Source organism: Dendrobates tinctorius, unplaced genomic scaffold (genome assembly GCF_039654945.1).
Source record: "Dendrobates tinctorius isolate UK_male_01 unplaced genomic scaffold, ASM3965494v1 ptg000672c, whole genome shotgun sequence".
NCBI classification, from domain to species: domain Eukaryota; kingdom Metazoa; phylum Chordata; class Amphibia; order Anura; family Dendrobatidae; genus Dendrobates; species Dendrobates tinctorius.
The window spans coordinates 93,425-109,709 of NW_027362320.1; the positions used below are offsets into that span (position 1 = coordinate 93,425).

Here is a 16,285-nt window from a genome sequence, read left to right on the forward strand (position 1 = left end):
TTGCTTTTCCATTTTATTCATATATGAATTAATTCAAAATTGAACAGTAAATTTCAAAGTTGGAAGGCCACAAGAGGGGGACAATGTTTCAAAAATGAAGCGACATATCATTGCATGAGGGATGTGGTAGGAATTGAATGCTTGAATTAAGACTGGGGAAGTTCTGAGGCGAAGGGGCTGCAGGCCTTGTAGCAGGTGGGTGTGCAGAAATGTAGCTATCCAAAGCCAAACACATTACTGCAGCTTGTCACACCTATACCTACCAAACAGCAAAGGCCAAGATAGATCGTTATTTTACGGACACATTGAATACAGTGCAATGCCTCCCATATAGCGGTGAATAAGAGTAGTAGTAGTAGTAGTAGTAGTAGAAGAGTTGGTCAAGTTAAATCAAGGCTAAGGAATTGGAAATGTGCAACTTGGACCAAGAAAAACTAATTGCAGAGCGGCGACATTGGAAAAAAGCATTCAAATCATGCTTTGAAAACACTACTTGCTTATCCCGATTTCAATTCAATCTGTCTTTGGAAACCGCTTAAGAGAGTGAGTGCACCATTCCCAGAGAAACTGCCATACTGGGCTGATACGTGGAGTGAAGTGAGCAAGCTCTTTTTCCATCTCCCTGTTCTAAAAATCCATTTAATATATGGTCCCCAGATAGGGGACGTATCAGATATTAAACTGATAAGAACAGATACTACACTTGATCTTAGCCAAAAGGCCGAGAAGCGATAACCAGAAATGGTTTGCCGCTTGCAAGGCCACAGGGCTTAAGACAGGCACCCATTGTGGAGAATGACACAGACACCACCCTGAGGAAGACATTCAAACCAAGTCTGGGCGCATAACAAAAGCGCAGGCGGCTGTTTTTTTTTTTTTTTTTTTCCCCCCAGGATTCCACTCCACGCGCTTTTAATTTGCATAGGCCAACCCCTTTTTTGTTAGGCCACCCTCCCCTCACGGTCAAACGCGCTTCAGTACTAGGAAAGAGGCCAGAGGAGCACTGCTCCTACACCGCCCCCTCTACTACCCTCCCTAAATGAAAGGTCTTGCTTTAAGGCTGTGTGCACACGCTGCGGATTGGCCGCTACAGACACGCAGCAGTTTTAGCTGCGGTGTACAGTACCATTCATTTGAATGGGTAAAAAAAAACGCTGTGCCGACGCTGCGGAAAAAACCGCGCGGATTTGCTGCGGTTTTGAATCCGCAGAAAGAATTGCATGTCAATTCTTTCTGTGGAAAACGCTGCGGGTTCCTATCTCCACCATTGTGGAGATAGTGAATCCGCAGGACCAAACCGCAGGCAAAACCGCAGATAATCCGCAGGTCTTTGGACCTGCGGATTATCTGCGGTTTTTGCTAAATCCGTGCGGATTAATCCGCAGCGGAATCCGCAGCGTGTGAACGTGGCCTAACTCTCCTGGTGCCAGATATTGTAACCAGGAGGCGAGCATGGCCCACCTGTCTGCTCAGGCTCACTCAGCAGACTGAAGCTGAATACTACTGCGCAGCTGCTACAGACTGTGGGCTGCCCATTGTGACACGTGGTCCCATTGTGAGACGTGGTCGAACACATCCAAGCATTGTGTGCTATGAATGGCATGATTCCTATCACAGTGTTCCATGGATGGACACATCCTATTTACTGCAGGCAAGCAGCGCACCTAGCTGCTGCTGCTGCTGCTACAAGCCACTAGAATACCGTCCGTCTGTCAGACAGGTGGACGTAGGCAGAACATTCAAATAACTCGCCAGATAAATCGTTGCTTTTCCATTTTATTCATATATGAATTAATTCAAAATTGAACAGTAAATTTCAAAGTTGGAAGGCCACAAGAGGGGGACAATGTTTCAAAAATGAAGCGACATATCATTGCATGAGGGATGTGGTAGGAATTGAATGCTTGAATTAAGACTGGGGAAGTTCTGAGGCGAAGGGGCTGCAGGCCTTGTAGCAGGTGGGTGTGCAGAAATGTAGCTATCCAAAGCCAAACACATTACTGCAGCTTGTCACACCTATACCTACCAAACAGCAAAGGCCAAGATAGATCGTTATTTTACGGACACATTGAATACAGTGCAATGCCTCCCATATAGCGGTGAATAAGAGTAGTAGTAGTAGTAGTAGTAGTAGAAGAGTTGGTCAAGTTAAATCAAGGCTAAGGAATTGGAAATGTGCAACTTGGACCAAGAAAAACTAATTGCAGAGCGGCGACATTGGAAAAAAGCATTCAAATCATGCTTTGAAAACACTACTTGCTTATCCCGATTTCAATTCAATCTGTCTTTGGAAACCGCTTAAGAGAGTGAGTGCACCATTCCCAGAGAAACTGCCATACTGGGCTGATACGTGGAGTGAAGTGAGCAAGCTCTTTTTCCATCTCCCTGTTCTAAAAATCCATTTAATATATGGTCCCCAGATAGGGGACGTATCAGATATTAAACTGATAAGAACAGATACTACACTTGATCTTAGCCAAAAGGCCGAGAAGCGATAACCAGAAATGGTTTGCCGCTTGCAAGGCCACAGGGCTTAAGACAGGCACCCATTGTGGAGAATGACACAGACACCACCCTGAGGAAGACATTCAAACCAAGTCTGGGCGCATAACAAAAGCGCAGGCGGCTGTTTTTTTTTTTTTTTTTTTCCCCCCAGGATTCCACTCCACGCGCTTTTAATTTGCATAGGCCAACCCCTTTTTTGTTAGGCCACCCTCCCCTCACGGTCAAACGCGCTTCAGTACTAGGAAAGAGGCCAGAGGAGCACTGCTCCTACACCGCCCCCTCTACTACCCTCCCTAAATGAAAGGTCTTGCTTTAAGGCTGTGTGCACACGCTGCGGATTGGCCGCTACAGACACGCAGCAGTTTTAGCTGCGGTGTACAGTACCATTCATTTGAATGGGTAAAAAAAAACGCTGTGCCGACGCTGCGGAAAAAACCGCGCGGATTTGCTGCGGTTTTGAATCCGCAGAAAGAATTGCATGTCAATTCTTTCTGTGGAAAACGCTGCGGGTTCCTATCTCCACCATTGTGGAGATAGTGAATCCGCAGGACCAAACCGCAGGCAAAACCGCAGATAATCCGCAGGTCTTTGGACCTGCGGATTATCTGCGGTTTTTGCTAAATCCGTGCGGATTAATCCGCAGCGGAATCCGCAGCGTGTGAACGTGGCCTAACTCTCCTGGTGCCAGATATTGTAACCAGGAGGCGAGCATGGCCCACCTGTCTGCTCAGGCTCACTCAGCAGACTGAAGCTGAATACTACTGCGCAGCTGCTACAGACTGTGGGCTGCCCATTGTGACACGTGGTCCCATTGTGAGACGTGGTCGAACACATCCAAGCATTGTGTGCTATGAATGGCATGATTCCTATCACAGTGTTCCATGGATGGACACATCCTATTTACTGCAGGCAAGCAGCGCACCTAGCTGCTGCTGCTGCTGCTACAAGCCACTAGAATACCGTCCGTCTGTCAGACAGGTGGACGTAGGCAGAACATTCAAATAACTCGCCAGATAAATCGTTGCTTTTCCATTTTATTCATATATGAATTAATTCAAAATTGAACAGTAAATTTCAAAGTTGGAAGGCCACAAGAGGGGGACAATGTTTCAAAAATGAAGCGACATATCATTGCATGAGGGATGTGGTAGGAATTGAATGCTTGAATTAAGACTGGGGAAGTTCTGAGGCGAAGGGGCTGCAGGCCTTGTAGCAGGTGGGTGTGCAGAAATGTAGCTATCCAAAGCCAAACACATTACTGCAGCTTGTCACACCTATACCTACCAAACAGCAAAGGCCAAGATAGATCGTTATTTTACGGACACATTGAATACAGTGCAATGCCTCCCATATAGCGGTGAATAAGAGTAGTAGTAGTAGTAGTAGTAGTAGTAGAAGAGTTGGTCAAGTTAAATCAAGGCTAAGGAATTGGAAATGTGCAACTTGGACCAAGAAAAACTAATTGCAGAGCGGCGACATTGGAAAAAAGCATTCAAATCATGCTTTGAAAACACTACTTGCTTATCCCGATTTCAATTCAATCTGTCTTTGGAAACCGCTTAAGAGAGTGAGTGCACCATTCCCAGAGAAACTGCCATACTGGGCTGATACGTGGAGTGAAGTGAGCAAGCTCTTTTTCCATCTCCCTGTTCTAAAAATCCATTTAATATATGGTCCCCAGATAGGGGACGTATCAGATATTAAACTGATAAGAACAGATTTTTTTTAATTTGGCTATCCCCAACATAGGGATAAAACCGTTTATTTAAAATTTTAACAGATTACAAAGATTAAAACAAATATAATTCAAAATAAATCAATGAAACTTATACAATTCAAAAAGGAGATCATATCAAATTATCAGGTTCCATTGGTCGACAAGCCATTTTTTGGATACATGTACATTTTGTTTTTTGTCCATTAAATAGTAGGTGTACATATCACATAAGCAAAGTTCTAAAACATTGTCCACTGAAAAAGCATCTTGATTAAAAACAGCAATATTTCGTGCTTTCCAGAGAGCTGACTTGGCGCAGTTGACTGTCTTCCAAGCCATTATTTGCTGGTCCATGGTGGGGCATTCCATAAGTCCATATAGCACCGTTTTATAATTAAAGTCCTTGAGGTCTGCCACTCTTTCCAGCAGGGGGAGCAGTCTTCTCCAGAGGTCTTTAGCAAATTTACATGACCACAATAGATGTTCCACTGTTTCCTCATCCTGGCATCCGACTCTTGGGCAGATGGCAGACCTCACAAATCCTCTTCTGTATTGGAATGCCCGGCAAGGAAGACAGCTGTGCGCGCAACTCCAAGCCAGATCTCTCTGTATATTAAAAAGATTAAAACCATTAATCATTTTCCAGATAGATGTAGATTCTTCATCATCATATCTTTCAATATTGCATATTTCCTCATTTTTTCGTATCTCTTTAATTAGTTTTTTACTGTCTTTTAATTCCTCTATTTTCTTATTCCCTAAATTAAAATCCGACACTATTTTCCTTAAAATCATATAATGCGCTGGCAAGTTAAAAGCATAGGGAGCAGATAAATTAACTTTATACCATCCAAGATTCCTCATAAAAAAACCAGTATTAAAACGCATAAAAAAGGACCAATAGTGGGTCTTAAAAAAGGCATTAAAACAGTAAACGAAAAAATGGATTAAAAGAAACCTATTAAAATCTGGGAAATCTTTACCACCTTTCGGTTTTGCTTTCATCACAATTTCTCTTTTCAGCTTCTCCATTTTTGAGTTCCAAAAGAAAGTAAAACAAGTTTTAGTTATCTTTTTCAAAACATTAACCGGTGGGGGGAAAACCATACTGAGATACAGTAACAGTGGTAAAATCACCATTTTTAAAATCAATACTTTACCCTCCATCGTAAGTTTTCTCATGTTCCACATACATATTTTCGTATTTACTTTCTGTGTAATTGCTTCCCAACTATTATATCCATCATTTTTTTCCGTGAATAATACACCTAAAATGGTAATGGATTCAGTTATGTCAACGGGTACATCATGTAAAACCATCCCCCCAACACTTAAAATATTACATTTGTTAAAATTAATTTTAAAACCAGAGGCTGAGCAGAAAGTTTGCACTTGATGGAGGGCTTTCGTCAGGGATGGAGCATCACGACATAAAACTGCTACATCATCCATGTAACCTACGACCTTAGCCTCCAAACCACCGCTTCCAGGCAAAGGTATTCCACATATCTGGTTATTTCGGCGTAATGCACATAACATCGGTTCCAGCGCACAAATAAAAAGTAGGGGGGACAGGGGGCATCCCTGCTTTACCCCAGACTTTAAGGGTATATCTTGTGTCTTAAAACCATTAACTAAAATCTTACTTGTACAATCTTTGTAAAATGCTTTAAGAGAAAATAAAAAACCTTCCGGTATGCCCATTTTTTCTAAAACTTTAAAAAGATAAAAATGTGAGACACGATCAAATGCTTTTTCAAAGTCGATAGATAAAATCGCCATTTTCCCCTTTCGATCTTTCACATCCTCAATACAGTCTTTCACTAAATTCAGATTATCCCATATACTACGCCCCGGCACCCCACACACTTGATTAGAATGTATAATGTTACTGATGACTCCTTTTAGACGATTTGCACAGATTTTAGCCATTATTTTATAATCACAATTTAGGAGTGTTATCGGTCTCCAGTTTTCTAATTTTGATTTATCGCCTTTTTTATACAAAAGGGAGACTTCACCTTTCTTCCAAGAATTTAATAAAACCTTACTGGTAAAAACTTCAGTAAACAAATAAAACAAATCATCTTTTAAAATATCATAAAAACATACATAAAATTCAATTGGGATACCATCAGAACCGGGGACTTTGCCTTTTTTAAAACTTTTTATGGTTTTTAAAATCTCTTGTTCTGTTAATGGGTGTAATAAAAACTCTTGTGATGAGGGATCTAAAACAGCTGTTATTTCTTGCAGGGAGTCTTCCATTAGTTTTTCATCTATAATTTTTTCATTAAAAAGAGTAGTAAAAAAAACCTCAACTTTCCCCAACATCTGTTTTATATTATTTTCTCCATCTATATAGTCAATTATTACTTTTTCTTTTTTATTTTTCCTAAAAAAATATCTAGAACATTTTTCATTTTCTTCTATGTGCTGTATTCTAGAACGGAAAATTATCTCTTTCCCTTTTTGTTCTAGCCATTTTGAAATCTCTTCTTTTAAGGTTGAAACATCATGTTGCACATCTATCCCATTATCTCTAAGTTTAAATAACATTTGTAAGCGGGTATTTAAAATTCTATATTCTTCATATTTTTCTTTGGCTTTAAAAAGACCCTTTTTAATAAAAAAATTCCTTATTTTAACTTTCATTCTGTCCCACCATACACTTATAGAAATATTTGGACTTCTTTCTTTTTTACATTTTCTATAAAACTCGGTAAAATCTGATAAAATCTGCGGGTCAGTTAAAAGGGACACGTTCATTTTCCAGCTTTTCTTACCACATTTTTTGTTTTCATTTACTTTTATGCTAAAAGATAAAAGTTTATGGTCTGAAAATAAATTAGTTAAAACTTCACATTTTGCAGGTATTGTTTTATCTGAACCGAAGATAAAATCAATTCTAGAGCTACAATTAGAATTGCTCCAGGTGAAACCGGCTTCCTCCGGGCTGCCTCTATTACACTCTTTATATATATCAATTAGCTTAGCATCTGTCACTATATCATGCAGCATACCTGAGGTTTTATCGTAGTTCCTGCTGACAGAGCTGGAACGCCGGTTTTCACCTTTAAAAATACAATTAAAATCGCCTGCTAAGATAAAAGGTTCAGAGTTATTAATAAATAATGGTAAAAGATCAAGCATTTCGGCTCTTTCATTTTTTTCTGGAGAGCCATAAAAATTTAAAAACTGCCATTTAATACCATTAATAAAAGCCTTAACTAATAAAATACGACCTGGTAAAATTTCTTGAATAAAATCTATTAAAACGTTCCCTTTAAAAAGTATGGCGACCCCTGCTGATCCCGTAGCATTAGATCCGGACCAGACAGATGGCCCACACTTCCACTCATCCTTATATTTTTTGTATGAAATTTCGTGTGGGATATTGCATTCCTGCAAAAATAAAACAGATGCAGTAAAACATGTAAGAAAATTAAAAAGAGCAATTCTCCTTGTTTTAGATTTTATGCCTCTCACATTGAAGGAAATGCCTTTGAGTTCAGCCATCATTAAAAGTATAGGAAGTTTGTTTAAATTTTCTAGAGCAACGGAGTTACCTATCCAACAAACCTGATCAGACCACTGGGCTTTCGCCTCCCTCTTCATCCGATGATACCGTCAGCAGTGTATCCGAGGAGGAGGAAAGATTACCACTTTTAGAAAGACCCGACGCTACAGCCACATAGCTCGGGGAGGGTACTGGCAGAACCTGCTGGGTCTCCATTGGCTGGCCATTTAAATCCTCATCAGGTGGGTCTCCAAGGGGCTCCGCCGCCCCTGTTTGACCTTTAGAAGGTCGTCTTATAGGGGGAGGTTGCGCACAAGGCAGAGCCTCTGAGTCTTCAGAGGCAGCAAGATCCCGGCCCCCAACCGCCGTTACAGCAGGGACCAAGACCTCTGGGGGCCCAGTGTCCACACCCCCTTCCGGAGATGTGTCCATCCGGTCCCCACCTGCCACCTCCTCAGACTCACCCTTTTTTTTCTTTTTCTGCGAAACCACCACTGTCCACTCCGCGCCCTCTGCCTTAGGAGACCCAGGCTGGGTATGTGCCTCGGTGTCGACCTTTGGCCTGTCCCTCTTGGTCTTAGCAACCATACCCCTCTGTTCTTTCTCAGCCATCCTCTTGGACTGCCGCTGCTCCTGCAGCCAAGATTTGGAAACTGGTGGGTTACCTGTCATAGACTCTGGAGAGTTGTCACTCTGTGTTGCGCCCTTCGTCCCTCCAGAGGCTCCAGGTTGTTGTTCCTCCTCCTGAGGGGTGGTCTGATCTTTTGGTTTTTGCCAGGATGTCTTGGACTTCTCCTTCTGCTCGTCTTCCCGAAACCTGTGGGGGCAAGAAAAATAAAAATGACCTGGAGTCTGGCAGAAACTACATTTTTTTTCCTTTGGGCATTCCTTCGTCTCATGGTTTTCGCTAGCACAGTTCCTACAGGAGACAAGACAATTCTCTTTTGAATGGCCGTAGCGTCCACAATTTCTGCAGTATACCGGCATCCCAGAAAAGAAAAAATCCCCATTTGTTTGTCCAATTTTAAAACGGGCTGGGGGGAGCCGCACACCACCTGGAATATTTGGATCTCTGATACATGTTACCAAGAATTTCCATTTCGATGTCCATATATTGAATTCATTAAGTATTTTGCCAATACATTTTACGCTCTTAAAGTATACTGCTAAAAAAGACATAATTTCTGGGGCAGATACAAATGGTGAAAAAACTTTAACAATTACCAGCTTTACCTCATCCAGGACGTGCTCTACAATTTGTATTCCTTTCAGAACAGAACTATCCTCCACACGTCTAACTCTCGCCAATACATCTCTAAAAATACCTTCTTCCGTGAATGTTATATCATAATCCCCTCGTCGGGGATAGTCCTGTATGGATAAAATCTCTTTCCTCTGGACGTGGAGGAGGGTTCCGAGCACGTCCTGGACTACATATCCCAAATTCCTGGTGTCTGAGCCACCTGCATTAAAGTGGACCCTAATGGTATTTTTTAGCCTCGCATAAGGAGGCACGAGGTTGGGGTCAACCTCCATGGTACGCAACAGGGTTTGCAAATTGCAAGCGTTTGCAATCTGCGCTCCCAGTGTTTTGTAGACAAAAACCAACTGGGAGCTGGGGGATCGCAACTCGTTACCCTGGGACTAAGCCCTCCCCCCAATAGCAACAGGCGGGTGAAGCCCACCGAAGTGGACGATCCCGCCAGGCCAAGGAGAGGGGTACCCGAGTGCCCTTCGACCAAGATCTCCTGCAATAAAGCACTTGATCTTAGCCAAAAGGCCGAGAAGCGATAACCAGAAATGGTTTGCCGCTTGCAAGGCCACAGGGCTTAAGACAGGCACCCATTGTGGAGAATGACACAGACACCACCCTGAGGAAGACATTCAAACCAAGTCTGGGCGCATAACAAAAGCGCAGGCGGCTGTTTTTTTTTTTTTTTTTTTCCCCCCAGGATTCCACTCCACGCGCTTTTAATTTGCATAGGCCAACCCCTTTTTTGTTAGGCCACCCTCCCCTCACGGTCAAACGCGCTTCAGTACTAGGAAAGAGGCCAGAGGAGCACTGCTCCTACACCGCCCCCTCTACTACCCTCCCTAAATGAAAGGTCTTGCTTTAAGGCTGTGTGCACACGCTGCGGATTGGCCGCTACAGACACGCAGCAGTTTTAGCTGCGGTGTACAGTACCATTCATTTGAATGGGTAAAAAAAAACGCTGTGCCGACGCTGCGGAAAAAACCGCGCGGATTTGCTGCGGTTTTGAATCCGCAGAAAGAATTGCATGTCAATTCTTTCTGTGGAAAACGCTGCGGGTTCCTATCTCCACCATTGTGGAGATAGTGAATCCGCAGGACCAAACCGCAGGCAAAACCGCAGATAATCCGCAGGTCTTTGGACCTGCGGATTATCTGCGGTTTTTGCTAAATCCGTGCGGATTAATCCGCAGCGGAATCCGCAGCGTGTGAACGTGGCCTAACTCTCCTGGTGCCAGATATTGTAACCAGGAGGCGAGCATGGCCCACCTGTCTGCTCAGGCTCACTCAGCAGACTGAAGCTGAATACTACTGCGCAGCTGCTACAGACTGTGGGCTGCCCATTGTGACACGTGGTCCCATTGTGAGACGTGGTCGAACACATCCAAGCATTGTGTGCTATGAATGGCATGATTCCTATCACAGTGTTCCATGGATGGACACATCCTATTTACTGCAGGCAAGCAGCGCACCTAGCTGCTGCTGCTGCTGCTACAAGCCACTAGAATACCGTCCGTCTGTCAGACAGGTGGACGTAGGCAGAACATTCAAATAACTCGCCAGATAAATCGTTGCTTTTCCATTTTATTCATATATGAATTAATTCAAAATTGAACAGTAAATTTCAAAGTTGGAAGGCCACAAGAGGGGGACAATGTTTCAAAAATGAAGCGACATATCATTGCATGAGGGATGTGGTAGGAATTGAATGCTTGAATTAAGACTGGGGAAGTTCTGAGGCGAAGGGGCTGCAGGCCTTGTAGCAGGTGGGTGTGCAGAAATGTAGCTATCCAAAGCCAAACACATTACTGCAGCTTGTCACACCTATACCTACCAAACAGCAAAGGCCAAGATAGATCGTTATTTTACGGACACATTGAATACAGTGCAATGCCTCCCATATAGCGGTGAATAAGAGTAGTAGTAGTAGTAGTAGTAGTAGAAGAGTTGGTCAAGTTAAATCAAGGCTAAGGAATTGGAAATGTGCAACTTGGACCAAGAAAAACTAATTGCAGAGCGGCGACATTGGAAAAAAGCATTCAAATCATGCTTTGAAAACACTACTTGCTTATCCCGATTTCAATTCAATCTGTCTTTGGAAACCGCTTAAGAGAGTGAGTGCACCATTCCCAGAGAAACTGCCATACTGGGCTGATACGTGGAGTGAAGTGAGCAAGCTCTTTTTCCATCTCCCTGTTCTAAAAATCCATTTAATATATGGTCCCCAGATAGGGGACGTATCAGATATTAAACTGATAAGAACAGATACTACACTTGATCTTAGCCAAAAGGCCGAGAAGCGATAACCAGAAATGGTTTGCCGCTTGCAAGGCCACAGGGCTTAAGACAGGCACCCATTGTGGAGAATGACACAGACACCACCCTGAGGAAGACATTCAAACCAAGTCTGGGCGCATAACAAAAGCGCAGGCGGCTGTTTTTTTTTTTTTTTTTTTCCCCCCAGGATTCCACTCCACGCGCTTTTAATTTGCATAGGCCAACCCCTTTTTTGTTAGGCCACCCTCCCCTCACGGTCAAACGCGCTTCAGTACTAGGAAAGAGGCCAGAGGAGCACTGCTCCTACACCGCCCCCTCTACTACCCTCCCTAAATGAAAGGTCTTGCTTTAAGGCTGTGTGCACACGCTGCGGATTGGCCGCTACAGACACGCAGCAGTTTTAGCTGCGGTGTACAGTACCATTCATTTGAATGGGTAAAAAAAAACGCTGTGCCGACGCTGCGGAAAAAACCGCGCGGATTTGCTGCGGTTTTGAATCCGCAGAAAGAATTGCATGTCAATTCTTTCTGTGGAAAACGCTGCGGGTTCCTATCTCCACCATTGTGGAGATAGTGAATCCGCAGGACCAAACCGCAGGCAAAACCGCAGATAATCCGCAGGTCTTTGGACCTGCGGATTATCTGCGGTTTTTGCTAAATCCGTGCGGATTAATCCGCAGCGGAATCCGCAGCGTGTGAACGTGGCCTAACTCTCCTGGTGCCAGATATTGTAACCAGGAGGCGAGCATGGCCCACCTGTCTGCTCAGGCTCACTCAGCAGACTGAAGCTGAATACTACTGCGCAGCTGCTACAGACTGTGGGCTGCCCATTGTGACACGTGGTCCCATTGTGAGACGTGGTCGAACACATCCAAGCATTGTGTGCTATGAATGGCATGATTCCTATCACAGTGTTCCATGGATGGACACATCCTATTTACTGCAGGCAAGCAGCGCACCTAGCTGCTGCTGCTGCTGCTACAAGCCACTAGAATACCGTCCGTCTGTCAGACAGGTGGACGTAGGCAGAACATTCAAATAACTCGCCAGATAAATCGTTGCTTTTCCATTTTATTCATATATGAATTAATTCAAAATTGAACAGTAAATTTCAAAGTTGGAAGGCCACAAGAGGGGGACAATGTTTCAAAAATGAAGCGACATATCATTGCATGAGGGATGTGGTAGGAATTGAATGCTTGAATTAAGACTGGGGAAGTTCTGAGGCGAAGGGGCTGCAGGCCTTGTAGCAGGTGGGTGTGCAGAAATGTAGCTATCCAAAGCCAAACACATTACTGCAGCTTGTCACACCTATACCTACCAAACAGCAAAGGCCAAGATAGATCGTTATTTTACGGACACATTGAATACAGTGCAATGCCTCCCATATAGCGGTGAATAAGAGTAGTAGTAGTAGTAGTAGTAGTAGAAGAGTTGGTCAAGTTAAATCAAGGCTAAGGAATTGGAAATGTGCAACTTGGACCAAGAAAAACTAATTGCAGAGCGGCGACATTGGAAAAAAGCATTCAAATCATGCTTTGAAAACACTACTTGCTTATCCCGATTTCAATTCAATCTGTCTTTGGAAACCGCTTAAGAGAGTGAGTGCACCATTCCCAGAGAAACTGCCATACTGGGCTGATACGTGGAGTGAAGTGAGCAAGCTCTTTTTCCATCTCCCTGTTCTAAAAATCCATTTAATATATGGTCCCCAGATAGGGGACGTATCAGATATTAAACTGATAAGAACAGATACTACACTTGATCTTAGCCAAAAGGCCGAGAAGCGATAACCAGAAATGGTTTGCCGCTTGCAAGGCCACAGGGCTTAAGACAGGCACCCATTGTGGAGAATGACACAGACACCACCCTGAGGAAGACATTCAAACCAAGTCTGGGCGCATAACAAAAGCGCAGGCGGCTGTTTTTTTTTTTTTTTTTTTCCCCCCAGGATTCCACTCCACGCGCTTTTAATTTGCATAGGCCAACCCCTTTTTTGTTAGGCCACCCTCCCCTCACGGTCAAACGCGCTTCAGTACTAGGAAAGAGGCCAGAGGAGCACTGCTCCTACACCGCCCCCTCTACTACCCTCCCTAAATGAAAGGTCTTGCTTTAAGGCTGTGTGCACACGCTGCGGATTGGCCGCTACAGACACGCAGCAGTTTTAGCTGCGGTGTACAGTACCATTCATTTGAATGGGTAAAAAAAAACGCTGTGCCGACGCTGCGGAAAAAACCGCGCGGATTTGCTGCGGTTTTGAATCCGCAGAAAGAATTGCATGTCAATTCTTTCTGTGGAAAACGCTGCGGGTTCCTATCTCCACCATTGTGGAGATAGTGAATCCGCAGGACCAAACCGCAGGCAAAACCGCAGATAATCCGCAGGTCTTTGGACCTGCGGATTATCTGCGGTTTTTGCTAAATCCGTGCGGATTAATCCGCAGCGGAATCCGCAGCGTGTGAACGTGGCCTAACTCTCCTGGTGCCAGATATTGTAACCAGGAGGCGAGCATGGCCCACCTGTCTGCTCAGGCTCACTCAGCAGACTGAAGCTGAATACTACTGCGCAGCTGCTACAGACTGTGGGCTGCCCATTGTGACACGTGGTCCCATTGTGAGACGTGGTCGAACACATCCAAGCATTGTGTGCTATGAATGGCATGATTCCTATCACAGTGTTCCATGGATGGACACATCCTATTTACTGCAGGCAAGCAGCGCACCTAGCTGCTGCTGCTGCTGCTACAAGCCACTAGAATACCGTCCGTCTGTCAGACAGGTGGACGTAGGCAGAACATTCAAATAACTCGCCAGATAAATCGTTGCTTTTCCATTTTATTCATATATGAATTAATTCAAAATTGAACAGTAAATTTCAAAGTTGGAAGGCCACAAGAGGGGGACAATGTTTCAAAAATGAAGCGACATATCATTGCATGAGGGATGTGGTAGGAATTGAATGCTTGAATTAAGACTGGGGAAGTTCTGAGGCGAAGGGGCTGCAGGCCTTGTAGCAGGTGGGTGTGCAGAAATGTAGCTATCCAAAGCCAAACACATTACTGCAGCTTGTCACACCTATACCTACCAAACAGCAAAGGCCAAGATAGATCGTTATTTTACGGACACATTGAATACAGTGCAATGCCTCCCATATAGCGGTGAATAAGAGTAGTAGTAGTAGTAGTAGTAGTAGAAGAGTTGGTCAAGTTAAATCAAGGCTAAGGAATTGGAAATGTGCAACTTGGACCAAGAAAAACTAATTGCAGAGCGGCGACATTGGAAAAAAGCATTCAAATCATGCTTTGAAAACACTACTTGCTTATCCCGATTTCAATTCAATCTGTCTTTGGAAACCGCTTAAGAGAGTGAGTGCACCATTCCCAGAGAAACTGCCATACTGGGCTGATACGTGGAGTGAAGTGAGCAAGCTCTTTTTCCATCTCCCTGTTCTAAAAATCCATTTAATATATGGTCCCCAGATAGGGGACGTATCAGATATTAAACTGATAAGAACAGATACTACACTTGATCTTAGCCAAAAGGCCGAGAAGCGATAACCAGAAATGGTTTGCCGCTTGCAAGGCCACAGGGCTTAAGACAGGCACCCATTGTGGAGAATGACACAGACACCACCCTGAGGAAGACATTCAAACCAAGTCTGGGCGCATAACAAAAGCGCAGGCGGCTGTTTTTTTTTTTTTTTTTTTCCCCCCAGGATTCCACTCCACGCGCTTTTAATTTGCATAGGCCAACCCCTTTTTTGTTAGGCCACCCTCCCCTCACGGTCAAACGCGCTTCAGTACTAGGAAAGAGGCCAGAGGAGCACTGCTCCTACACCGCCCCCTCTACTACCCTCCCTAAATGAAAGGTCTTGCTTTAAGGCTGTGTGCACACGCTGCGGATTGGCCGCTACAGACACGCAGCAGTTTTAGCTGCGGTGTACAGTACCATTCATTTGAATGGGTAAAAAAAAACGCTGTGCCGACGCTGCGGAAAAAACCGCGCGGATTTGCTGCGGTTTTGAATCCGCAGAAAGAATTGCATGTCAATTCTTTCTGTGGAAAACGCTGCGGGTTCCTATCTCCACCATTGTGGAGATAGTGAATCCGCAGGACCAAACCGCAGGCAAAACCGCAGATAATCCGCAGGTCTTTGGACCTGCGGATTATCTGCGGTTTTTGCTAAATCCGTGCGGATTAATCCGCAGCGGAATCCGCAGCGTGTGAACGTGGCCTAACTCTCCTGGTGCCAGATATTGTAACCAGGAGGCGAGCATGGCCCACCTGTCTGCTCAGGCTCACTCAGCAGACTGAAGCTGAATACTACTGCGCAGCTGCTACAGACTGTGGGCTGCCCATTGTGACACGTGGTCCCATTGTGAGACGTGGTCGAACACATCCAAGCATTGTGTGCTATGAATGGCATGATTCCTATCACAGTGTTCCATGGATGGACACATCCTATTTACTGCAGGCAAGCAGCGCACCTAGCTGCTGCTGCTGCTGCTACAAGCCACTAGAATACCGTCCGTCTGTCAGACAGGTGGACGTAGGCAGAACATTCAAATAACTCGCCAGATAAATCGTTGCTTTTCCATTTTATTCATATATGAATTAATTCAAAATTGAACAGTAAATTTCAAAGTTGGAAGGCCACAAGAGGGGGACAATGTTTCAAAAATGAAGCGACATATCATTGCATGAGGGATGTGGTAGGAATTGAATGCTTGAATTAAGACTGGGGAAGTTCTGAGGCGAAGGGGCTGCAGGCCTTGTAGCAGGTGGGTGTGCAGAAATGTAGCTATCCAAAGCCAAACACATTACTGCAGCTTGTCACACCTATACCTACCAAACAGCAAAGGCCAAGATAGATCGTTATTTTACGGACACATTGAATACAGTGCAATGCCTCCCATATAGCGGTGAATAAGAGTAGTAGTAGTAGTAGTAGTAGTAGAAGAGTTGGTCAAGTTAAATCAAGGCTAAGGAATTGGAAATGTGCAACTTGGACCAAGAAA

General features: G+C 44.2%; 6 non-coding genes across 6 annotated transcripts; all 6 read right to left on the reverse strand.

Annotated features, from left to right (window-relative positions):
- Nucleotides 1-542: 542 nt before the first annotated feature.
- On the reverse strand, nucleotides 543-733 carry LOC141079498 (U2 spliceosomal RNA). Its single transcript, XR_012228431.1, has one exon. It is a non-coding gene; the product is annotated as a U2 spliceosomal RNA (small nuclear RNA).
- A 1,572-nt stretch (nucleotides 734-2,305) lies between these two features.
- On the reverse strand, nucleotides 2,306-2,496 carry LOC141079499 (U2 spliceosomal RNA). Its single transcript, XR_012228432.1, has one exon. It is a non-coding gene; the product is annotated as a U2 spliceosomal RNA (small nuclear RNA).
- A 1,575-nt stretch (nucleotides 2,497-4,071) lies between these two features.
- LOC141079520 (U2 spliceosomal RNA) lies at nucleotides 4,072-4,258 on the reverse strand. Its single transcript, XR_012228453.1, has one exon. It is a non-coding gene; the product is annotated as a U2 spliceosomal RNA (small nuclear RNA).
- A 6,848-nt stretch (nucleotides 4,259-11,106) lies between these two features.
- LOC141079500 (U2 spliceosomal RNA) lies at nucleotides 11,107-11,297 on the reverse strand. Its single transcript, XR_012228433.1, has one exon. It is a non-coding gene; the product is annotated as a U2 spliceosomal RNA (small nuclear RNA).
- Nucleotides 11,298-12,869: 1,572 nt separating this feature from the next.
- Nucleotides 12,870-13,060, reverse strand: LOC141079501 (U2 spliceosomal RNA). Its single transcript, XR_012228434.1, has one exon. It is a non-coding gene; the product is annotated as a U2 spliceosomal RNA (small nuclear RNA).
- Nucleotides 13,061-14,632: 1,572 nt separating this feature from the next.
- On the reverse strand, nucleotides 14,633-14,823 carry LOC141079502 (U2 spliceosomal RNA). Its single transcript, XR_012228436.1, has one exon. It is a non-coding gene; the product is annotated as a U2 spliceosomal RNA (small nuclear RNA).
- Nucleotides 14,824-16,285: the final 1,462 nt, after the last annotated feature.